The sequence below is a fragment of the Sapajus apella genome, unplaced genomic scaffold (assembly GCF_009761245.1).
Source record: "Sapajus apella isolate SASKATOON/1434 unplaced genomic scaffold, GSC_monkey_1.0 scaffold4, whole genome shotgun sequence".
Classification (NCBI taxonomy): Eukaryota; Metazoa; Chordata; class Mammalia; order Primates; family Cebidae; genus Sapajus; species Sapajus apella.
This window is the reverse complement of record NW_022436944.1, coordinates 7,320,156-7,345,380: the sequence shown is the minus strand read 5'-3', so window position 1 is coordinate 7,345,380 and position 25,225 is coordinate 7,320,156. Positions and strand designations below refer to the sequence as shown.

General features: G+C 38.7%; 1 protein-coding gene across 1 annotated transcript in view; it reads left to right on the top strand.

Annotated features, from left to right (window-relative positions):
- The first annotated feature begins 6,259 nt into the window (after positions 1-6,259).
- The window catches only part of OTOL1 (otolin 1), a 102,083-nt gene continuing 83,117 nt past the window's right edge, over positions 6,260-25,225 (top strand). Inside the window, exons 1-3 of the mRNA XM_032261620.1 lie at positions 6,260-9,998; positions 12,798-12,929; positions 18,552-18,596. The gene's annotated coding sequence lies outside the window, so the exon portion shown is untranslated. The remainder of the gene's footprint in view (positions 9,999-12,797; positions 12,930-18,551; positions 18,597-25,225) is intronic.

The window sequence follows — 25,225 nt, the reverse complement described above, 5'->3', positions numbered from 1 at the left end:
ATTTTTTTTCTTGAACTTCTAAATTAGCTAACTGTTTGAAAAGGAGACTGAAGAATAATCTCCATGCCACATATCAATGATATTGACATGAAAATACCAGAACCTTGACTTAATGAAAATTACGGTCAGACTCCCAAAGATGAAGCTAATGATGTAGCAAACTTTCTTAACTCACTTTTCCACTTGTGCTTCAAAGGTAGGAATCTCTTTAATGAGTTAACACTCCTAGGTTGTGGTCTGTGCTTCAGGATTTAGATGGAGCATCCAGTTAAGCATCTGGCAGGGTGCTTCATAGAGAAACTCCGGAGGGGATGAAACAGGTGTTAAATTACCATCATTGAAAGAAGGGCAGCATATGGGTATCTAGCATTTACTGAGAACACTTGCCAACAAGAAAGACATTGTCAAAATGAGGCAATGAAGAGGAGGGTGCTATACTGGCTAGATATTACTGATTATGCTACTTTCATTAACAGGGAGAAATGAGGCCTATTGAGAATTTCTTGATGATGACAACAGGAGTTATAAGAATAGAGATGCTTATTATCAAGGGTATCAGACATTGTGCCTACAGGAACTGCTGTGGTTGACTGATACCTTTCAGTTCTGAACTGGGTGAATGATGATGACTGCCTGGACTCAAGATGAAGAAATTTTCAATTATAAATGGTTAAAAAGGAAATAACTGAATGCTCCCAGTAGTGTTCCTTAAGGGAGCCAGGTTAAAACCTGTGGGAAATGTAGGTAGAGGGGCAGAGGACTTTTAAAATGGGAGCAAAACAAAAAAATCTTTCAGATGAGGTGTGAGTTGAACTGATGTTAACTACATACTTATTTTCTTATAAGTTGTCTGAGAGTCAAACCAACGACTTCATCATTAAATGATGAAGGCCTTGAAATAAATTCTTGGCACATGTGGATGTAACATTTGTGGTTCTACTATACTGAAAGCATTCTAGAGGTCCTTTAAATTTAAATTTGTAATTTTGCTAAGACACAAGTTTGATTTCTGAATTTGATGTGAGAATAAGCAAGTTGATTAGTTAGGAATTCACCTACCTAGTGAGTAGGAAGTAAACTGAAACTAATTTTTCTTTTTCTTTCTTTTTTTTTTTTTTTACAGTGTCTTGCTCTGTCGCCAAGCTGGAGTGCAGTGGAGCGATCTCGCCTCAGTGCAACCTCCGCTTCCAGGGTTCAAGCGATTTCCCTGCCTCAGCCTCCCGAGTAACTGGGACTACAGGCATGCACCACCATACCCGGCTGATTTTTTGTATTTTAGTAGAGGCAGGGTTTCACCATGTTGGCCAGGGTGGTCTCAATCTCCAGACCTTGTGATCCATCCTCCCTCGGCCTCCCAAAGTGCTGGGATTACTGGCGTGAGCCACCATGCCAGGCCTTTCCATTTATTTTGAATTTGCCAGCAGCTCTAGTAAAACTTAGCTAGAAGGTAACATGAATATTTACAGTAAAACAGTTCAATTTCTTGAGCTTTATTTCACCTTAACGCTGTCTCCCGTTAACATTGATAATTCAGTTTATCTGAAGGAAATAGAGTGATTTCACAATTTTATTTAGAAATTTCTGAGAGGTGGCAAATGGTAGAAAGCAAGGCTTTTCCCATAAAGCTGCATTTCCATAGTAGGTATCCAAATTTAATTCAGGAGAAAATAAAACGTAAATTGGAAGGGCTTAATTTTTTATCTTAGTTTCAAGTAGGCACATAGCTTCTTGAAAGGAATTAGATCATGTTGTTAAGAAAATTGAGATACAATTTTGAGGAATCAATTACCTAGGTATTTTTCTCAAATAATTAGTGAATAATGTTTGATCAATTCCAAGGTTGTGGCTTTCAGTTTTCAAGGTGGAAGCTATCTTTCTGCAGTGGCTGTTTGGATGCAACACAATTTAGTGGAGAGCATGCTGAGAAGTCTCTTTGAGAGGTCTTTGGAGGCTGTAAGAGTGACAAGACAAATTTAAGTCCTTCTGAGGACTAAGAATATTTCAAGTTTCAGGAGAACAGAGCCATAATTGTTCTCATGGGATTTGACAATAAAGGACTTGATTTTGAGGATCAGTTAACAAAGGTTGTGAATTTGGACCCATGGCAGGATCTGATGGTGACCCTGAAGCTGGAAGGAACCTTGGAGTACAGCTTCTGTTCTTTGATGGTTATAAGCAGAGCAAGTACAGTACATCAACATTTAGGTCCTCCCTTTTGAGGCATTTCGCTGTCTTTCAGTTTAGAAGCTGGAGAGACAAGCAGATACTATACTTTCCTTCTCCCCCATCAGTCCCTACTCCCCACAGAAAATTAAAAAAAATAAATTTGCATTTTATTTATTTATTTATTTTAAAATTTCTATTTGTTTTTAGATTCCAGGGTACACGTGCAGATTTGCTACAAGGGTATATTGCGTGGGGCTCAGACTTGGGCTTCTATTGGGTACCATGTTCACCCAGATAGTGAACATGGTATGCAGTAGGCAGTTTTTCAGCCCTTGTCCCCCTCCTTCTCTCCTGTTGAAGTCTCCAGTGCTTGTTTCCCATTTTTATGTCCATGTGAACCCAAGATTTTGTTCCCAATTATAAGTGAGAACATGTGATATTTGGTTTTCTGTTTTCCCACAAACATTTGAGGGATAAACTAAGAAATGGTAAGCCTTCCCTCTGATTTTGAAATCAATAACAAAGGAAGGAGTAATTAAGAGATGGATCAATAGCTGAAACAAAATGAGCACTTAGGGTGGAATTTCTGTTTACCTTCGAAAAATGTTCTGTATGAAGACAAACTTTTTTTAAAAATTTAAACATTTTTTTCCTCTTTAGGTTTTTGTTCTTTATGCTGATACAAGGTAACAGCCTAAGGAAAGAGTCATGTTATATTTCAATGGTAGTATACTTTATTTGCACCATTTTTTTCTGGAGATTTTTCCTTTATACTGTCTTTTTAAAAATTCAGTTAATGGTGGCCACCCATTCCTGGATATATCCCTCTTGCAGTGTGTGCTCCTTCTACAGGTCTGTGAAAAGCATGCTTTTCATGATTCTATCTTACTGCTATCTTTCAGGAAGGGGTAGAACAAGACTTATTGGACATAGCAGATTTCAAGACAATTTTATTTATTATAACATTTTGAAGTTTTATACTAGACTGAAGCATATAAAAAAGCTGAGGCAATCTGAGAGAGAACTATTAAATTTTCTAATCAACAACTAAATAAAAACGAGAATGTGAATTCTTCATTATGGTCACTAAGAGGGAGAGGGAGGAAGGAAAAGGAAGGAGAAAAAAGAATATGGGACATCAAAAGACCAGAGGAGATGAAAACAGACCTTTCTTTTTCAGAATGAAAAGAGGATAAGAATTTGCTTAGCTACGGAGAGAGACAAGCTAGAGAATAAGAGATGGGGGTGAGTATTTAGTGGCAAATGAGCTCGCGTGATGCTCTGCTTTTCAACCATGATGGTAAACATTACATTCTTATTTGAGCCCTCTTTATGCTTTGGGGTAGGGTTTAGACTTCCTGACCTTCTGCAAAGAGTGGCATGACTATCCATATTCTCCCTGTAACCTACTAAAGTCACTTGCAGTCCTTTTGGTTGACTTGTGTCCATGAGGAAATACTCATTGTCCTTTGAAATGTCAGTCTTCAGTTATATCAAACTGTATTCCTGACTAGGTGTGGAAATGCCCTTCCCACTCCTATCTACGAAAGTCAGTGTTTATATTCTCCAATTTTAGTATTTAACACAGGTGTGAAGGCTTGTGCTAGGTGTTAGAGATTCACTTTTAACTTTATAGCTATTACATTATTTAATTTAAATTTAATACACAGATTACCAGATTGACTTACTTTTGGTTTCAATAGATATATAGATTATCTGGATATAGCAACTCTTCAATGTGATGAATAAGGTTGATGCTTGCAAAGGAACCTTCTCACTTGCCTTGCACATCACAGGTGCTCAGTTGTTATTAGTTTTCTTCTTTAATAGTGAAGTTGATATTGAAAAACTTTAAGTAGTAAAATTGCAATCCAAGATTAAATGATTTAGCTAAAATTCCAATTTGCTTTCTGAGTGCATTTCATGTTTGTATATAGAGGGAGCTTTGTTAGGATTCAACTAAAAGTAAAAAAATTAAAGAATTTCACAATACCAATAATTAATGTATCATATTTGCATCTGTGGCTTAACATACTTTTAGTTTCTCCTGCTATTTTTGAAGTGTTCCCTTGGTATCGCTATCAAGTATTTTAGGTGCAACACACAACAGTTGCTTATGATCTGAAGCCAAAACTTGCATCTTTGCAGCCTCATGGGACGCTCAGCAGTAGAACATATTATTTAGGGTAATTCTGGAAAGTTTCAAAAATGCTATTATAGGTACAAATTGGTCTCATTCACTGACTAATTTATCCAGGCGCATTTATTGAGCACTTATATCCAGCTGTGCTGGCTGTGGCAAACACAGGCCGACTTCCTCCCTTCATGGACCTTTTATTTTTGTGGTGGTAAATTAATTAGTTACGAAATCTTGGCTCCCTTCAAAGCTGTTTTAGATCCCATCATTTTAAGGGATTCATTTGAAACAACGGTCATGTCACATGAAGAATAGCCAGGTAATGTTACCCTGACAGAGAGAGGTCTTGAAAGTTTGTCTTCATCTCTGTCTAGAAGATTGTCATATTTACATCTCCTAAGAACTCTGTGGGAAAAGTTTTTGTAACATATGCTGACAAGAGGTTAAGCCAAGAGATTTCAAAGGACTCTTTCATACTAAGGAGTTGTTAACAAACCAAGGGAGGAAAAAAATCTCTCTTAAAACAACTTCAGAAAAACAGAAACCCCCTAAAAAATTGCTGCCTGACTTGGTAACCGTAGTGAGCTCTAATGAGCAGACAGGCATGGGTTGTGTCTATCACACTATTGACCCTTGTTCATCCTTTATCATTTTGTACAAAGAAAGCCTGGAGACTAATGGAAAAACATTATGGAGCTTTTATTGATCTCTGCTTCTGACTGTGAACTGTAGCTAGAGACTTGTTAAGCTAAATGAGCTCAACTGAGACTCAGGCTGTCAACATTTGTGCAGAACCTGTACATTAGCTTCTGGGTCTGCAGGGGTTGTCTTCTGATGAGACATAAACATTGTGCATGCACAGTTTTGAATTGAGCTTTCTGGCAGTTATATGAAAAGAGCCTGCTTTTAATTTTTAAAAAAATATTTGTAGCACTTTTGTTGTTTTTATTTCAAAAGTAAACATGTTTAGAATGTATTATTAAAAACTGCGTGTGTGTGTATGTGTCTGTGTGTGTGTTTACTTAACATTTGGCAGCATTCTTCATTGTCAGTGAATGAAATGGTAGTTTGCTGTTTTGTTAAGTGGGCAGTGTTAATTTCACTTCAGTGTCCCTTGTGGTTGGAGATACTGGAGCAGAGTCTTGGTAGAGATTAATATTATGGAGCAGTGGTTCCTAACATGTGGGCTCCAGGCTAGCAGGAATAGCCTCACTTGGGAACTTGATTGAACTCCTCCTGTTCCAGGTGGTTCTGATGCATGCTGAGGTTTGAGACCCCTGTGATAGGAACATGAGCCTAAAATCAGTAATTCTCTAGGAGATAAGAAGAAGATGGGGAGTGTCAGCAGCACCTGGGTTTCTTCTTTTCCCAAACTCACAGCCTCTTTCCTCCACTCTGCTCCTCCTTCTACTCCCATCACTGCACAGTAGCCATTCCTCTGGGACTCCCACACAGCCTTTGGGGGTGTTGGGGTAAACACCCCAAAGTTTACCCCAAAGTTTACTCATTTACTGGACTAAATGAGTAACATTTTAGAGCCGATCCATCATCATGGAATTATGTCTTGACCTTGTGACATTCTTAGGATACTTGTTAATAAAGATTTGTACATTTTGCTGGTCTTTTTGTTTGTTTGTTTGGTTTTGGGTTTTTTTGTTCTTTTTTTTGAGACGGAGTTTCACTCTTGCTACCCAGGCTGGAGTGCAATGGCGCGATCTCGGCTCACCACAACCTCCGCCTCCTGGGTTCAGGCAATTCTCCTGCCTCAACCTCCTGAGTAGCTGGGATTACAGGCATGTGCCACCATGCCCAGCTAATGTTTTTTGTATTTTTAGTAGAGACGGGATTTCACCATGTTGACCATGACGGTCTCGATCTCTTGACCTCGTGATCCACCCGCCTCGGCCTCCCCAAGTGCTGGGATTACAGGCTTGAGCCACCGTGCCCGGCTTTGCTGGTCTTTTCATCTATTCTGGGTATACTGATGATCTCTTAGGAGTTAGACAGAAGTAAGAGAAGTGTATTGTTTTATAATCTAGTAATAGCCTCTGGTTGCAGATCTTTCCTAGGAAATTTGAAAATGTTTTTACTCCTTTATGAAATAAAAATTTTAGTTTTATTATATAAGGCTTTGTAGTTTGGGTTTATCTGAAGTAAGCCACCCATTCACTGGCATTGAGAAAGACTGTGGAATGGTTTTTGTGGTCACATGTCTTTTGAATCCAGGTTCGCTGGGCATATATCCTGGCTCTGCTAAACTGTATACATGACCTTGGGAACTTCCTTTACATTTCTTGGTCAGTTTCTTCATTTGTAAAATCAGTCTGGCAATAATGACTACTTCTTAGCTGTTTAAAGCATTTAGTGAGTTATTGAATGTTAAGTGCCTGACTCTTGCTTAGGACTCAATAAATGTTAGATATTACTATTAGTGACTACTGTACAATGAAATAAGATTACCTACAACTGTGAAGATAACTAATTAAAACAATAATCAAGACTGGAAAACATATATTTATTGTGTACTATATAAAAACATTCCATCAAGATAGAATAAAGCTATGAAGTCAGACAGATACAGGCTTGAAAATTTGGTATGTGTCATACTGCAGGTAACTTAGCTGTTCCTGAGCCTTGGTTTTATCTTCAAAATGGAGACAATTCTGCTTTGGAGGACTGTTGTGAGCAGAAACAAGAACATTTGGAAGAGGCTGGTGTACTCAATACAAATGGCTATTATACTTTTTATTGCTACTTGCTTTTCTTGAACTAAATTTTAAATAGCAACTCCTCTTTTTTATGGAAATCTAGGGAGTCTGATTTAGAGGAAGTGAGTACATGCTGTAGAATGGCCCATATGCCATTTTGCTATTAGAATATGAGTCATTATTTCTAAACTTAGTATTGCTTTATTTGTATGTTCCTTGCTTTTCTCAGAATCCCTAAGTCAGATCCAACCATAAACTTTGGATCATAAAAGAAAGCAACTTCAATTAAGTGGATTTTTGGAGTCACTGCAAGTCACTCATATGAGGCTGTCTGACCAAGCAGTGATGTAAAGAGGGCTAATAGTATTTCAGTGAGCAGCTCTGGCATTTTATGTTTGTACAGAGTGCTTCTACTTAACGAAAGTTTTAAATTTGTATTATCTTTTGTATTGAGGTACAATTTACATATGTTGAAATGTGTAGATCTTAATTGTGCATTCCCTCAGTCCTGACAGATACATACACTTCTATTAAGATACAGAATATTTCCAGAAAGTGTCCTCGTGTCCCTTCTCAGTCAATCCTTTCTCTTTTCCCATGCAACCACTATTCTGATTCCTATTGCCTTTGGTCAGCTTTTCTTGCTGTGGAACTTCACATAAATGGAATCCTGCAGCCTTTTGTGTCTGTACTTTTTTCCTTACCATAATGCTTTTGAGATTCAGCTGTATTATTATATGCATCAGTATAGTTTATTGTTGTTGGTGAGTAGTATTCCATTGTATGGATATACCAAAGTTTGTTTATCCATTTTCCGATTAAGAGACATTTGGGAAATTTCTGTTACTTCTTTTGATCATTATTGTAATGTTGTTGGAAGGTCAGAAGATTCTACTATCTTATTCTCTAGATTAGGAAGCTGGGATTCAGAGAAGTGAGACAACTCAAGGTAAATGGGGAACTCGAGAAGAGAACCTGATTATCTGGGCCCAGATCCTCTGCTTCCTTTACTTTCTATTTTCTGAGCCCAGGTTATTTTTGGCCCTGACTAGGAGTTCTGCCCTGTCTGACACCAGGATTTGACCTGACCTGTCTTATCTTTGATGGAGAAAGACCTAGAATATCAAAATTTAGGAATGTAGCCCTAATCTGGGCTAACCCTTGCCTAAGCCTTAGTTTCTTTCAGGTGCAGTGAATAGACTTCTTAGGCTGGCTCAAAAGTTGAGCAAGTAGAGGATCTGGATTACACCGGTTTAGATTACAGAATGCCTGAAGATATTCTAGGAGAGCTTTGTCTTTCATAGTGGCAAAGGGGAAATAGGATGAACATGGAATAAGATAAGCGTCTCTTAAATCCTAGCTCTGCCACCTATTAGTTGTGTGAGGTTGGGTAACTCAACTCTCTGGGTCTCTTTCTCCGTCTGTAGAAGAGGTAGTACAATGCTTCCCTCTCAAGTCTCGGCAAGGAAGTTCCTGACACAACCTGTCCTTTCTGTGCTCGATCAAGGTTGGAATTAAGAGAGCATTATAATATGATATTGATATTGCTGTGGGATTTTCATTGTATGGAAGAATGAATTCTTCCCTTTATCTCAGAAGACAATTCATTATTTATAGAATCTGAATAAAAATAGAAAAGTTAATTTGTCAGTAAAGTCCTCATAAAAATAAAGCAAGAGAGGGGCAAAGAGGAATGTGTTTACTTTAAGACAGCTGGAAAAATGAATATAGGTAAATAGGTCCTTTGAAGACACTCTCTTCCTTCTCAGGAAAAAGGCAAACATATTTAGAAGGTTAATCCTTGTTCAGGATGCTGATTAGGCTGTGTGGTTAAATAAGGTCTGTAGGAGAACCAAAAGGAAAAAGGATCTTAAGGGAACCCCATTCCTGCCCTATTATGGATTTAATGAGGTCTCTGGGTCACAGTTTCTCCATCTGTAATCCCTAAATAGCACTTTTTAATCACATATCTCAGGATTTGATGTGAAATTTGATGTGTTCAATTTTCTCATAATTTATATAGTTGCAAAAATTTTGCATAAAAAGAATAGTATTTATGTGTATTTTATGTAATTTAAGGCAAAGTATGCTGTCCAAGAAAATCTTACAGTTTATGAGAAGATTGACATGTGAATGACTTAACAGCAGAATACATTAAATGCTTGTCATAACAAAAATTGGCAGGAGTCTTAGAAGAACCTAGAGTTAGATGATTAGCTTGGTTCATAAAAGCTTCTAAAGGAAATTTCAAAGACTTAATGACATCACTGAACTTTTCCAACCAATATTGAGAGAAGCTGGTATGAAATGATTCAAGGAGTATTTACTGCTCTGCAAAACAGCTTTGCCTTTAATGTTTCCCAAGAAAAGGACATACTTGTAAAGACTTAATGCTTGTCCTAGAGAGGAAAAACAATTTCAACAGTCAGGACATCAGAGTGGTGGAAAGTATTCATGCAGGAAACTGAATGATGTACTTTATTTGTGAATTTTCATAATTAGCATTGAAACACCGCTACTTTGCTGGCTCAGCTTTTTAATGTATCAGATCCTTTGTGTGTAGGAAGAAAGAAGAATAAATGTGTCTCTGAATGTGGGGTGCTCTCTTTTAATAAAGAAACTTGAGAGAAAAGAGACGACAATAGGCAAATATGAAATAAGTTAAAAGAAGTAGGCAGAAAATAGAGAAAACTGCATCTCATGCAGTTGACGTTTATGTGGCAATTGCTTGGTTTGGACTTTTTGTCGGAGAACTTTTTTTTCAGAATTTATTTTGTGTATCACTAGTAAGTGTTGCATAATTTCCATATTTATTTATACTATGGGTCTGTCTCTCCTTCCAGACATAAAGGACACTTTGAATTTCAGGTGATAATGGAGCATACAATCACAGCAATCATATGATGAAAGTATGATTATTATTTTTATTGTCCCTGTGTTACAGGTGAGGAAACCGAAGGCAAGAAGTTGCCAAGTTTAGACAATTAGTAAGTAACACATGTCAAAGCTGTGGTTATACGCTATATACTATATTGAGCTTCTTGATGGTAAAGGTTCCATCTCATATTTTTTTGATACTCACTCAATGTCTGTAATAGAATGGTTGTTGAATAATCTACAGAATCTAAACATTTTTAAAGGGCCTTTTGTAAAACTACTAGTATCCTTAGATCCTTCCCCCTCCTCCACCCCCATAAACATCATCAAGAGATGGAGATTACTAAGGAAAAATTTGGACTTCCTTTTTGGACATATTAACTTTGACATTCAGATGTGGATGTTAGTTCAATAATTATATTTATGAAGCCAGAGCTCAGGAGATAAATCAGAACTGGAGAAATAAATCATGGTTGTCATCAATGAATAGAAGCATTTAAAATCATGACTGAGATGAGCACTGTGACTGGGTGGCATATGAGTGGGAGAGGGGAAGCTGGAAATGTGAAGAGGGCTGAAGACTTAGCCCTGGGCTGCTATCATTAGCAGCTGAGCAGAGAAGAAAAAAAGTGAGTTGGAAATGGAAAACTAGAGTGTAAAGTCATTGGTGCTAAGAGAATAAGGTGATTTGGGCAGATGAGTGTGGGCAGCTGGGTCAAAATGGTGTCAGAGGTCAGGTTAGATGAGGGCAAAGTATTGACTGCTTGGTTTGGTAAGAGTTGATTCATGCGGTGGGGAGGATGAGCAGAGTGGGTTGGAGAGGGTACAGAAGGTGAAGATTAGTCAATTCCTTAGAGTTTTGCTGTAAAGGGGAGATGATGGGTGGGCTAAAAGCTGAATGGGGACATAGGGTAAAGAAAGAGTTGTCTTCTTTAAAAATAGATGACATTAAGGCATATTTATGCTTAAGGGAATAATCTGGTGGTGCAGAAGAAACTGAAGATGCAGGAAAGGGAGGGGAGAATTGTTGGAATGTTGTCTTTTCGGAGGCAAAGAGGCGAGCAGAGCAGGACTTCAGTGCCAGAGGAGAGGGTCCATTGGGGAAGGGACACTCTTCCCTTGGTCCAGGAGAGAAGGCAAGGTATGTGATGCTGATGAGAACTATTCCTCCCTTACATTCATGTTACTAAATTTGCAAGAGTTGATGGATTTTTGCATATGACAACTGATACACATTTCTTCCTCTGAATAAATACATATGTACAGTGAAAATATTCAGTCTGAAAGTGCATATAATAATTAGGTAAAATTTAATAGTTTTATGATCAGACCAACATTTTAGGTTGACCTTTAAACAGCTTACTCTTTCTATGGCTGCTATCTGAGGTTAAAGGAAGAAATTTGCCATAAAAATTAATGTAACAAAATCTTTAATAAAATGACAAAATGTGAAAAATTTTAAATCAGGCATTATGTCTGTTTTTACTTAAAGAAATTAAATCTTTATAGGTATTATAGAAATAATGGTGGCTATAATCAATTGTAACTTCTGGGAACTGAAACCCTATCATGTTCCCAGTACTTTTCAAACATTCGTGCTGATCTTCATAGCAAAACAAACAAAGTAGTTTTATTACAGTTTGACAAGTGAGAAAACCGGCAGTGAGGTTCTGCAAGGTTTAATGATTTGCTCAAAGTCACCCAGCTGGTAAGATGATGTTTAAATTAAAACTTATTCTAGATCCAGAACTGCTTTTCCAAATGCAATATCCTGATATATAAATGTTGTGATGTAAATAATGTCCCTATTTAATGTGTGAAAAATTTTTTGCTCAAAAAGATGAAGTTGCTCAAATATGTATAGAATTGTATTTATTTGCACAAAATACTCATTTTTTTCTAGTCTAGTATAAATTCAGCTAGAAGGAAAGAAGGAAGGAAAGAGAGAAGAAAGGAGGGAAGGAGGAGAGGGAGGCTAAGGCAGTGTCATTTGTCTGATTTATAGGGATAGCAAAGTCAGTGACTACTGGTGTGTCTTTTCACCCTATTATATACGCAAAGGATTACCATGTATTTTCTATTTCGAGTCTGATGTGATTTTTAAGTTATTTTGATCATCGTGATTTCACAACATTTGTAGGGTCTTTATATTTTAAAATGTGGTCAAAACATGTATGTTTTCTCTGTTCTGTCAACTAGTGAGATGAGTATTTGTTGAGCTGTGTTTCTGCTTCTCTGCCTCAGGGCCTGTGTATCAGTTCATTCTCATGTTCTATAAAGAACTGCCTGAGACTGGGTAATTTATTTAAAAAAAAAAAAAAGGAGGTTTAAATGACTCACAGTTCTGCATGGCTGTGGAGTCCTCAGGAAACTTACTTACAATCATGGTGGAAGAGGAAGCAAACGCATCCTTCTTCACATGGTAGCAGGACAGAGATGTGCAGAACAGAGCCAGTAAAGCCTGTTATAAAACTATCAGATCTTGTGGAAACTCACTCACTATCATGAGAACAGCATGGGAAACCCCCCTATCCTGCAATCTAATCTCCTCCCATGAGGTCTCTCCCCCAGTATGTGGGGATTACAACTTGTATTACAATTCAAGATGAGATTTGGGGTGGGAACACAGCCTAAGCATATCAGCCTGAGTGCTTCCCACCCCACTACCTTGGTTATAAAAGGTCAACCTCCTCACCTGGTCATTGGCAGCTAAGAGCTCAGTCACATTTCACACCAGAAGCCTCCTTCTGGGCTTCCTCTTTCACAGCTTTTTTCTGCTAGGTGTCCACCATATTTCCTGGCTATATAGCACTCACCGACCTTCCTGGCTATGTTTGGAGACTTTCCAGTTTATGGGTCCCACATTTGCAAGGCAGAATTCAGAAAACTTTCTTCAGCTTTCTTTACAGCTACTCACTCTGTCTCATGACAGCTGGATCAGAAGTGGGCAACTGATGGAGTCTGGATCCATGAGGAGTTCACGTTGCTAGAAAGGGTGGTGACCATGACTCCCTATTCTTAGGGGTGGCAGTGATTGCAATGTAAGGCTCCTGGCACAGAAATGGCTTTGATGGTGTGGTGGTGGCAGTGGGGGTAATTTCCTTATCAGGCCAGTTCTGTGGCGTAGTTTTGAGTGTTTTTCCTAGCAGTTCAGTCTTGAACCTGCTGTTCCCACTCCTCTAATGATTTTGTGAGTGATCTAATGTCCTTCTGAAAAACTGTTGTTTCCAAAGAAGATCATCACCAAAGGTACCCCTCCAATCTTCCTTCTACAATGAAGCCGGAACAGCTTCTTAGGAACATAAATCTGACCCTGTGCCACCTAACAACCACAATTTATTGTCTTAATGTTGTTCTCAGAATATCGCATTTTATAGAACAGAGCATTCTATCTTTTGAAAGGCAGTTATTTTGTGAACTACCAGGAAAGAAAATGCTGCTATGTCACATCTTTGATTGTAGCAGGTACCCTGATTTCAGAGCTGTTGAAATGAGGTGGCGGGGGGCAGTGTCATAGAGTGAGGAAATGTAGTAACATCTCAAATCTTCGATGTGGCCTCCTAAGGCTGGTAATTGATGTGAGTGGCTCCTCCCTCTTCTCTTGTGCCCTTTTACTCTTTGCCCTCTCACTAACTCTCACAAGGGTCTTTTCTCCCTCCCTGAAAAGGTTATGCTTTCTTACATGTGCTCTCTGTTTCTCTTGCCCACTTCTTAAGATAATTACTATTCATTTGTAATGCCTTAGCTTAAATGTCATTTTTTCAGAGAAGTCCTCCCCAAACCCTCGCTTTCTTCATTCCTCTAATATTAGTATAGTACTTAGTGTTTGTTGAGCATTTACTATGTGCTACACTCAGTGCTAAGCACATTACGTATATTGCCTCATTTAATCCTCACTACAAACTTGCGAGATAGATGCTTCATAAGAGAAAACTGAAGCTTAGAACTGTGCAGTTACCTGCCCAACATTTCACAACCAGAAAACAAGGGGCACAAGCCAGGATTCACCCATGCTGGGCTTGTCATGCTGCTGGGCTACCTCTTTATTTACTTACATGTGATCAGCAAGTCTGTGATGTAATCTCAGATTGTACAATTGAAATTATTTATCTATTTGTATAAAACAATTATCTGTTAAGGATGTTAAATTCCATGAAGACAGAGACAGTAGATCTTGACCACTCTGGCACATATTAAGTGCTCAAGTTAATCTTTATTTTTTAAAGTTTAATTGTGGAAATTTAAAAATGCATGTAAAACTAAAAATAATAGTATCACAAGCCCTCATATCTCATGTTCCAGCGTCACCAAATATCAATTCCTGGCCAATCTTGTTTCATCTCTGTCCCCACCTCCTCTCCCTTGCTACTAGATTTTTTTGAAGCAAATCCCAAAGATCATATTATGTCACCCATTAGTATTTCTAAAAGGTAAAAATCATTTTTAGGGATATAACTTTAATACAATTACCACATATTTAAAAATTAACAATAATTCTTTAGTCAGTATTCAAATCATCCCAAATATTTCATGAATAATTTTTTCAATCAGCTCACTCCAATCCAAGCAAAGGCTGCACAGTGTAGCTGGTTGAATAGTTTCTGAAATCTCTCTTAATTTATAGTTTCTGCAGCCTTGTTTTTCCACCGTCTTGCAATTCATTTGTTATTTGTCCTTTAGACTTTTCATATTCTGGATTTTGCTGATTATATCATGGTGCTTTTGGTTTAAAATGTTTCTTTGACATGGTGTTTCTTGAAAATTGTTGATGCTTTATCAGATTCAGCAGTATGAAAGCAGACCCATGTACCATACAGCTCAATATTTTAAAGTTATAAAGCTCTGTTCAGACACATGACCATTCCCAGAGCTGAAAGAGTCATGTGCTCCTGGGGAAGAATTAATGCCCCAGTGGTCACCAAGATCTGCTGGGCACAACAGGGTGAAGTCAGGGACTAGTTTCTGACAAAACAGACTTTAAACCAACAAAGATAAAAAAAGACAAGGGCATTACATAATGGTAAAGGGAACAATTCAACAAGAAGAGCTAACTGTCTTAAACATAGATGCACCCAATACAGGAGAACCCAGATTCATGAAAAAAGTTCCTAGAGGCCTATAAAGAGACTTAGACTCCCACACAGTAATAGTGGGGGAATTTAACACTCCACTCTCAATATTAGACCATTGAGACAGAAAATTAACAAGGATATTCAGGACTTGAACTCAGCTTTTGATCAAGTGGATCTGATAGATATCTATCTACAGAACTCTCCACCCAAAAACAACAGAATGTACATTCTCCTCAGTGCCACATGGCATTTCCTCTAAAATCAATCATACAATTGGAAGTAAAACACTCCTCAGCAAAGGCAAAATAACTGAAATCATAATTAACAGTCTCTCAGACCACAGCACAATCAAATTAGAACTCAAGATTAAGAAACTCACTCAACAGCACACAACTACAAGGGAATTGAACAACTTTCTCCTGAATGACTCTTTCGGGAAATAATGAAATTAAGGAAGAAATCAAAGAATTATTTGAAATCAATGAAAACAAAGAGACAATGTACCAGAATTTCTGGTATGCAGCTAACGCAGTGTTAAGAAAGAAAGTCATAGCACAAATCTCCTCATGAAAAAGCTAGAAAGATCTCAAATCAGCTAAACACATCCAAACACAACTAAACACTAACATCATGACTAAAAGAACTGGAAAATCAAGAGCAAACAAACCCCAAAGCTAGCAAAAGACAAAACATAACCAAAATCAGAATGAAACTGAAGGAGATAAAAACAAAGTCTTCAAAAAAATAAACCCAGGAGCTGTCTTTTTGAAAAAAATTAATAGACCACTAGCTAGAATAATAAAGAAGAAAAGAAAGAAGAATCAAATAGACATAATAGAAAATGATAAAGGGCGGGGAGAAGGATCCAAGATGGCCGAATGGGAACAGCTCCGGAGTGCAGTTCCCAGTAAGAACAACACAGAGGGTGAGTGCCCACCACATTTCAAAACAAATTTTCACTGCCCACAGACCAGGAGATTCCCACGCCGAAAAGCACCAGGAGTTTTCAGCATGGCGGTTTCAGCCAGTGCTGGGTTGGCATACAGAAACTCATACAAATCTGAGAGGCCATTTCAACTGGTGCCTGGAACACCTGGGAGACGGAGATGCTCATTCAACTGAAAGGGAGGGGGCAGAGACAGGGAGCCAGGCGACCTGGCTGAGTGGGTAACACCCCCACAAAACAAGCAATCTGAACTGCTCTGGATTGAGAGTTTTGCAGTAAGCACAGCTAGACTCAGGAAGGTTCAGCCCAGTGGGGGGAAGGGCAACCACCACTACTGAGGCAGTCTGCCACTACCAAGGCAGTTCACACAGCAGCTGGGCAGAGCCTGCAGCAGCTCAGCAATGCCCCTCCTGGCAGACTGTGACTAATGAGTGTGGGGCAGGGCATCTGTGCAAAAAGGCAGCAGCACAACAGGAACTTACAAATAACGCTGACCTTTCTAGGACAGAGCCCCTGGGAAAAGAGGCGGTTATGAGTTCCACTGCAGCAGACTTAAAAGTACCTGCCCCACAGCTCTGCACGTAACAGCGGAGCCCCCAGCACAGCACTCGAGCTCCTACAGGGGACAGATTGTCAAGCAGCTCCCAACCCCTATATATCCAGGGAGACACCTCATAAAGGAGAGCTCAGGCCAACATCTGGCAGGTACCCTTCTGGGATGAAGATAACAGAAGAAGAAACCGGCAGCACCACTTACTGTTCTGCAGCCCCCACAGATGATCCCCAGGCAAGCAGGGTCTGGAGTGGACCTCCAGCAGTCTTGCAGCAGAGGGGCCTGTTAGAAAGAAAACTAAGAAACAGAAAGAAATGACTTCATCAACAAAAAGGACGTCCACTCAGAGACCCCAACCAAAGGTCACCAACTACAAAGACCACAGATAGATAAAAGCCATTAAGATGGGAAGAAACCAGCGCATAAAGGATGAAAATGCCAAAAACCAGAATGCCTCTCCTACTCCAAAGGATCACAACTGCTCACCAGCTAGGGATCAAAGATAGATGGAGAATGAATCTGATGAATTGACAGAAACAGGCTTCAGAAGGTGGGTAGTAAACTTCTCAGAGCTAAAAGAACATATGCTAATCCAATGCAAAGAAACTAAGAACCTAGAAACAAGGTTAGATGAGATGCAAACTGGAATAAACAGCTTAGAGAAGAATATAAATGACTTGATGGAACTGAAAAACACAGCACGAGAACTTCAAGAAACATACACAAGTTTCAATAGCTGAATTGACCAAACAGAAGAAAGGATATCAGAGATTGAAGATGAACTCAGTGAAATAAAATGAGATGGCAAGAATAGAGAAAAAAGAGTGAAAAGAAATGAACAAAGCCTCCAAGAAGTATGGGATTATGTGAAAAGACCTAGTCTACGTTTGATAGGTGTACCTGAATGTGACGGAGAGAATGAATCCAAGCTGGAAAAACACTCTTCAGGATATTATCCAGGAGAACTTCACCAACCTAGCAAGCCAGGCCACCATTTAAGTCCAGGAAATACAGAGAACACCACAAAGATATTCCTCAAGAAGAGGAACCCCAAGGCGCATAATTGTCAGATTCACCAGGGTTGAAATGAAGGAAAAAATGCTAAGGGCAGGAGAGGTTGCAGTGAGCTGAGATCATGCCACTGCACTCCAGCCTAGGTGACAGAGTGAGAATCCATCTCAACAACAACAACAAAAAATAGCATGAAATACAAAATTAAACACAATTTAATTTCTGTGAATATGAAAAACATATGTACACAAAATAAAAATGTCCATTTGTGAGAACATGAACAGATAACATAATAAATATGTTAGAATGACTGCCTGTGACCAGAGAAAGGGATGAAAGTGGAGTATGAGAATAAAAGATATACCAGTCAATCAACTAAGAAAGGGAGCTGGGTCAGCTCCCTTAGGCTTTTGAAGAGATAGCAAGAGATGCCAAGGCAGCAGAAAAAGATGTGGAAAATCTTGCGTTGCCTCCATTTCTCAGTATTTCCTTATCATCACAACTTATAATGCCTAACTCATCTATTCTCCATGAAAGGTGGCCCACAAAAATGTAATTAGTTAGAAGCAATCTCCTGATAGTACTTCATTTCCTGCCCAATTTCATGTGAAAATGTCTTTTCCCCTGCATCTGGAGCTTTGATGCTTTCCCGATATTCTGGCCAAACCTGACAATTCTTTGGTGATCTAAATGCTGGTATAGAGTTGATAACGTTATTTCTTATTACAAAGAAATTATGGAAAGCAAGCTCACATTTATATTGACAGTGAAGAAATCCCTTGTTTTGTACAGGGTCTATCTTAAAGCTTGTATATGCAGCTGCTTTCTGGAAGTGAAGATGCAATGTCTGTCCTTAACGTTCATTCTGGAATTGGAGTTCCAGAGCTACTGAAGTTATAGGAAGTAGAGCTAAATTACACTAAATGGAAAAATGGCACACATAAAGAGAAGAAGGAGCATAAGAGATTTAGTCAGGAGGTGAATTGTTTAATGAAAATCCCCCTTTCCATAATTTATAATAATGGGAATTCAACAGACTATTTCTGTCTCAAGACAATAATTAGAATATTTTATTTTACAGGCTTCAAAATTCAAAGGAGGTGTCAAAATGGAGGGTAGGGAAAAGGTAAGCTATGTTAACAATATTTAGTGTGATTTATAGGTGTTTTAAAATATTTTCTGTTATAGTAACTAATTAGATATCTTGGGTATAAGAGTTTCAGATACTTTCCTTGACTTCTCTTGATTTATATGACTAATTCATCAAATTCACTAGCATTGCAGTTTCTTTACCAGTAAAGGAAGAAACTAAAGTATAAAAACTTTTCATTCATATTTCAAGATCTTTGAAGAGTAATAGTTATTCTCTTCAAGTATTACCCTCAGGGTCGTCATGACCTCCTTGGGAGAAGACTTCATGTGGATATTGTAAGCTTTGATTATCATCAGCTTCTATGCTAAAATATCTTGAAAAGTCTTTAGATCTTAGAAAGATCTTTTTTCATTCAAGTTTAAATAAGTTGATTTATAAATTTGAAATTTGAGAAGTTGGAATGAGAATGGGAAAAGTAGAAGCTCATGGTATAATAATAAGAAAATATCAACACTACCTGAAAAATGTCTTGCCCTCTCCCTGTGGTTCACTGTAAATCATTTTTAAGTCTTTATCCAAAATAAGAATGTTCAACAACATGATAAGCTCTCAGGAAGATTGTGAAAATACCAAAACTAAATCTCTAGATTAAAGTAAAATGACTATTGATTTGAATAATGTTATGTTTACTCTTTTGAACCTATCATCTTTATTATTTAAAAGTTGTATAGTGTGAGCCAGATTTTCTCATTTCAGTTTAAAAGATCCAAGCCATTCTTATGTCCAGATTCATCTATGGTTACTATGGAGATGCCTCACTTTGTGTGAGGATTTACATTGTCATCCCAAAAGCAAACGAATTTGGGCTACTGAGTGCTTTGAAGACTTTCTGAGGTGGGGGTTGGGCAAATATCAAAAGTTGCTGACATTTTAGTTGAGACTCAGTGATTCATGGACAGTGGGTCAGGGAGTGGGTGTTGGTTATGTTCTGCATATGACGGTGCCCATCTTCACAATTGTATTAACCTTGTACACACCACTGTTAGCTACTCCATAGCCATTCTAGCCATGTCCCTTTCTTTGATTTCAGAGAGCTGTTGAGTTTATAATCTGTGGCCAGTAGGCTTAGAATTATAAAACCCATGTCAGTCTACTTAAAGTAAATGTATGGGAAATGAATATGAATTTAAAAATGTATTGGTGGCCAGAAAATCTGAGTTTTTGGTCTCACTGAGTGGTCCTGAACTGTTCCTTTCATCCTAAGGCATATGAGGCATTAGATTAGGCTGGATACATCAGGGTTCCCAAACATTTCTCTGAAGTGCATCCAAGAGTTGGTATATTTATCTTCTTCTCTCTTCTCCCCAAGTCCCTTTCATAAGCTCCCAAACACCCCAGAACGAAATTAATTTTTATTCCTGTATTTAAAATGAAAAATCAGAGTAAAATTTACATTCTACTGCATGATATATTGGTATGTTTTGATATAAACTACTTCAAATGAATAAGTTATCTTAAACTTTCCAGTAAAATAGATGCACAAGAACAACATGTCCTGTTACCTGTGGCTCTGAGTATGGTACAACAATACTGCCTTATATGCCTAGTGGTGCACAAAATTCCACCTGAGGAACAGCTGAAAATTATACTTTAGCAGAGCTGTGAAAGACGATTGCCTCTGGTCCTATGTGATGTCTGAAATCCCACCATATGAAATGATATTCTTTAATCTCTGTGTTCTCCTTGACAGTGCAGCTAGAAGAGGGTGTGTGATAAATTATTAATGCCTTAGCAGTGGCTAGTGATAGCTCAAAGACAACATACATTTATAGTAATAATAGTTACTGGTATGGTTTGAATGTTTTTCCTTCCAAAATTCATGTTGAAATTTAACCTCCAATTTGTCACTATTGAGAGAAAGAAAACAATTAAAGGCCCTTTATTAGAGGGACTTTAAGAAGTGATTGGGCCATGAGGGCTCTGGATTAATTCACTCATGGATTAATGGGTTAATGGATTAATGAATTAATGGGCTATCCTGGGAATAATGGGCTATCAAGGGGGGGGCAGAGAGAGAGAGAGAAAGAGAGAGAGAAAGAGAGAATCCTTATAGGGAGGGAGCAGCGGGATTTTAACCCTTGAGTTATTCCCCTCCCCTTTCATGTTCTTTCCCAATGAGAGTAGTTCTTTCAAACTTCCTCTGGAGTGATTGATCTTTGACTCCAATACTGGGTTGGCAACTTGGTCCACAAGTCTTGAGTTACAGAGCCCCCTCCTCCCAGAGTCTTCAGGAACTTTTTGGACAAAGGAACCCACGTGGATTTCTCTACCTAGCCCATGAGGGAAACCCAGACAAAGAACTTTACATTTCAAACCCTTCTGGTTTCCAGATGGACGGGTGAAGCCGGGAAACTTCTGCCTTTGAAAGTATGCCCCTCGCTGAGCTGGGAAGAGAAGTTTTTTCTTTAACACAGTCCCTCAATACCACTGCCAAACCTGGAACTAGGATTTGAAGTATCATCTTGAACTGCATTTATCCATTATGTGTCCTGTTCCTGTGGCTTTTTCTGTTGTGAGGTCTTTCATATGTCTGAATTTCTTCTGCTTCTCTGGCTCAGGCCCTTTCTGGAGAAGTATACTAGCCTTCCAGCTTTAAATAAAATTTATGGAGGTAATTGTTTTGGACTGAGCTTCTGCACTAGGTGTCAGCAGACCAGACCAAATAAGAATGGGGTCACTCATGGTAAATGCCATGTAATGAAACTTAGAAATAGGCCAATTTTCCAAAAAGCCGGAGATTCAGCAATACCCATTGTAAAGGGGGTTAGTCAACCTGAGCCAGCATTACAGAGAAACCACGCTTTAACCCTATGAGGAAAGTAACTTTGAAAAGACAAATTCTCTTCTTCTTTGTTTCTGCTTTTATTTTTTTTTTTTTCAGGCTTTTCTGCCTATAAAACCCATGCCTTCTGCTCAGTCCATTGGAGCACCTTTCTATTTTGTAAATGAAATGCTGCCCAATAAAGGCCAATTAGATCTTTAAACTTAATGTGTTTAAATTTTGTTCTTGACACAGTTGATCTTTCTGCTTTTAAATACTTCCCCCTCCAAATATTCTGGCAGGTTGTCTATAGGACAGTATTACTAATTCATTAATCAATTGTACTATCCTCGCACAAAAGCCTTTACCAACCGTCTGTGACCCATTGAATCCAGTTAAACTTTTCCCCTTGGCATTGAAAACCTTCTTGATCTTGCCTGACCTACATGTCTGGGCTTATCTACATAGCCACTGACATAAAACCTACATACCTGACAATCTAGTTGTTTTACATTTCTTCAGGCATGAGGAAATGTAATGAAAGAATTTTCTTAAATTGTGAAGTTACCTTTGCCGTTTGATAGTAATCAGCTCAAGGACAGATAATGTATCTTGTACATTCTTGAATTTATTCCCCAACACAGCAAACAGCCCTGTGGAGATGCCAACTAGAGATGCCAATTTTAGCTCTTCCATGAACTCCTGTGGCAAGAGGGAGGCAGCATGCAGGGCTTAGATGTAAAAGTCGGTCCCTGATGGCATGGGACAAGGAGATGTGAAAGAATGAGCAAGGGATTAAAAGTTATGGGCAAAATTGGGAGAGCTGGTGCTGAAGACACATTTGATCTGTTTAAACTTCCTGGAAGGGTCAGGTCACTGTGAGCACTCCTGATGTTTGCTGGGTTGGGGAAACAGCAGGCTTGCAGACTAACATGTGATGGGAAAGAAATACTGACCAGAGTTTAAACCAATGTCAAGGAGAGGGCTCAGGTGGGTGGAACCCAGTGAAAACCAGTACACTGTCACTAGGTTGAGAGCTGGGAGGGATGAACCAGGCTGATAACCAGCTTTTCGGGGTTGGGAACAAGGGTGCTGCTGTGTTCTGAATGCTCCCCAAAATTCATGAGTTGAAAGTTAATTCTTATTGTGGTTGGACTAGAGGTGGGGCCCTTTGTGAAGTGATTAAGTCATAAAGGTTCCACCCCACCACAATGGATTAGGGAACTAAGAGCTGGAGGAAACTAGCTTGGGCCCCTTTTGTTCTTCTGCTCCTCTGCCATGTGAGAACACAGGGTTCACCTTCTTTTTGTCCTTCCATCTTTCCTAACATGTTGAGGACATCTAGAGTGCCGTCTATGAGGAACAGGCCCTCACCTGAAACTGAACCCACCAGCACTTTGATCTTGGACTTCCTAGCCTTCAGACTGTGGGACAATAAAATTTTATTCTTTATAAACTATCCAGTTTCAGGTATTTAAAAATAGCAGCACAAATAGACTAAGAAAGATGCCTAACAAACCGCAAAGATAGCCTTGGCAGGAGGGATTGCCTAAGATTAAGGCCTCATTTTCTTGCAAAATTTTGTTATGCATTAAGTTACTATTTCCCAGTGTCTGAGGAATTTTGGCCATTGTTTCCATGTGTGTATGTGTGTGTTTAGCTGGAGCCTAACAAAAGAAGGCTGTGGATGATGTCACCACTTCCTCACTTCCTGTAGCTACACACCAAAGTGCGCTGGGAGAGGGGCTGTTAACTCCAGAGCCACAACCTGGGTCTGGGAAAGCTCTGATTTCAAACATGCTGTCGATTCTTCCCCAATTAGCATTAATTCTTTATCATAATCTATGTCTTTATTTTTGCTGCCTACATGTCCCTTTTCTATTACACCATCATTCTCATGGAATGTTCTTTAAATACAAACAGAGCCTTTGCTTCCTAAGAACTTTCTTTTGCACTTTGCCAGAGGATCAACCTTCTGAATGAAATCAAAAGTGAAACTTTGTGGAGGAGTGTGGGATCCAGAAGTGTAAGAATTCTTTTGTTCCTAGCTGTGGGTTCTCAGCACAATAGTAAGAACCCTTAAAATGATAATACTTCAAATTTCTCTTGAAAAATTTTCATTTATAGTAGAATAAATGTCAGGAGATGTTAAGTGTTTGTTACTAAGAATAGAATATTTCCCAGCTCCAAAATTTATTTTCAAAGCAAATATGTACATTTGATACCTGCAAGTTTTGAATGTGCAAATATTGACTCAGCAGATGGATGAACCAGGTCTAACATACTTTTTGTTTTCCTCAAGGGTTGGGCCTGTCATGACTCTGACTAAGTGTTACTGATAACTGATGAATTTTTAGAATGGAATGGTTTCCCACCCTTTTCTCTAGAATGTGTAACATCTGTGTGAAATGCTAATGAGATTTTTATCATTTTTATGGTTTAGGCTAAATCCCTGTTTATACCCCTAAGATTTCTCTAGTGACCTTTGCTGATGACTTACATCAAGTCACTAGGGGATTTGCTAGGAATCTCCAAGTTGTTTGATTCATTTGATTTTCAGTATTTTTTATTTTGGGACTGGTTAATAAAAAGCTACCTTCATAGATGGCAAAGAGCCTTGAATAATGGAATTTCAAAATGCTTCCAGAATTAGTTCTGAAGATAAACAAATGAGAAAATGTACATAGAATTCCAAACTCTAAAACAGTTTTATGCAAGCATACCTGCATAAAATCATAAATTTGAAGGGGGTATTAGAAGTTAGTTGTTCTAGAATATGATGTACAAAGCAAGTGACTCACGGTTGAATCATTTACATCAACATGTGTTGTCACAAAGTGCTACAATTTAACAGCACCTAAAGCTTCTACCTTTAAAGTGAACAGCAGGCACATTATTCAGTAACTTAACTTGGCACAACATGATTGTCACAAAAACTGATAATATCATCTTAGAAAAGTTAACTACATCGTGAGGTATTTTTTAGGTACATAATTTTAATCTATAATGTATCTATAGTTATTGGCACCAGGTATGTATGTATACAGACTCTCAGTTGCTGGAGACCCACAGGAAAATCCAACACTCCAACAATGAAGGAGCTTGCCCATCCAGGCCCCACTGGTTTTGAGTGATGTTTCAAAACATCACACATTCCAACATGTGGCCCCTAATCTCTGCTGGGGGAAGCCGCAGTTGAGCAAGGGTTTTATCAGAAGCCTTGATTTTCTTATACATATCCGTCTTAGGGTCTCAAGCTGGAGGCTGTTGATTACCTCACCCTTTATGTTTCTAAGCGTATGTCGCCTTGAGAATGTGGATCCAAACAAGTAACCCAACAATCTATTTGAATTAATTTTATGTTTAATCAAATCTTAAAATCTTACATGTGCAAGACAGGTGTCGTGGTTCACGCCTGTAATCCCAGCACTTTGGGAGGCCGAAGCAGGTAAATCATCTGAGGTCAGGAGTTAGAGACCAGGCTGGCCAACATGGCGAAACCGTGTCTCTACAAAAAATACAAAAATTAGCTGGGCCATGATGTTGTGCATCTGTGCTATGTGAGGTGCCCAGGTGGGAGGATTGCTTCAGTCTGGAAAATGGAGGTTGTAGTGAGCCAAGATCATGCCACTACACCCCAGCCTGAGTGACAGAATGAGACCCTGTCTCAAAACAAAACAAAACAAAACAAACAAACAAACAAAACCAACCTTACATCCGTAGACATTACACTGGGAATTAGCACCTTCCCTCCATGGTAAATGGTGCAGGTGGGATTAATGCTGTTTTACAGATGTAAGTGGGCTAGTGTCCTTTTACAAATGTGACCCAAAAAGGCTAA